The sequence below is a fragment of the Haliaeetus albicilla genome, chromosome 8, assembly GCF_947461875.1.
Source record: "Haliaeetus albicilla chromosome 8, bHalAlb1.1, whole genome shotgun sequence".
Lineage (NCBI taxonomy): Eukaryota > Metazoa > Chordata > Aves > Accipitriformes > Accipitridae > Haliaeetus > Haliaeetus albicilla.
The window spans coordinates 5,527,451-5,528,362 of NC_091490.1; positions in this window are offsets into that span (position 1 = coordinate 5,527,451).

Here is a 912-nt window from a genome sequence, read left to right on the forward strand (position 1 = left end):
GAAACACAAACTTCTGCACTGGTGTTGGCAGCTGACTTAATGCGAGGATGCCTTGCAATGCACTTAAAACTGTTTTTCTTCATGGACAGATTCCAATGCATGTACAGAAGGGAAGTGCTTGATTGATATGGGATGACTCAAGACAATACAAAAATGCTTTACATATAGCAACTTAGATTTCCTCAGTTAAACCACAGGTTGGCTATATTTAGGTCAAGATATTGGTCAGGAAATTAAATTCTTCCTTTTTTCTTGTATTGCCTTGCTGGTACATCCTAAACATATCAAAACTTGAAGTAATTCTCATGTGAATTTTAAATCCTGTTCCTCCACATTCCTTCTCAAAATGGAGAGCACCAGGATAACTGTTCTGATTTGCTGAATCCGAGCAAGAACGAAAATTTCTTAGAAGCCAATTATGTATCACACAAATTGTGTAAAAAGGAGAGTGTGGATAGGGACGAAGCTGGAGCACTCACTGCAGCTTTGTGCTTTAACTGGATTCACATCCCTCTGCATCACAGGCAGATAGGAACTAAAAGTCCCCAGTCCCATGTGCCCCCCAAGGACCTTTCCTGCAATGGAAGGTTATTTTTGCACAATATCTTTAAAATCCTTCTCTCCGTGCTTTTGCGTAAGGAGTCGAGATCTGAGTCAGCACAGGTCCACCAGCTCTGCTGGATGCATGTTAATACAGAAGAAAAACTTTGGGCCTGGCTCCTGGCATGTGTTTTGGGTTGCGGAAGCTGTTTATGTTATTCATGTATATATTTTAATTCCCCTCCCTGCCCCTTCGCCCCCCCCCAAGCCCTGGGGGAATCCGTGGCCCCACAGCCAGGGTGTGCCAGGAGCATCTCCAGAGGGAAACTCTACCAGCCAACCCCAGCCGGCAAAAAAGGACTGTGCAATAAG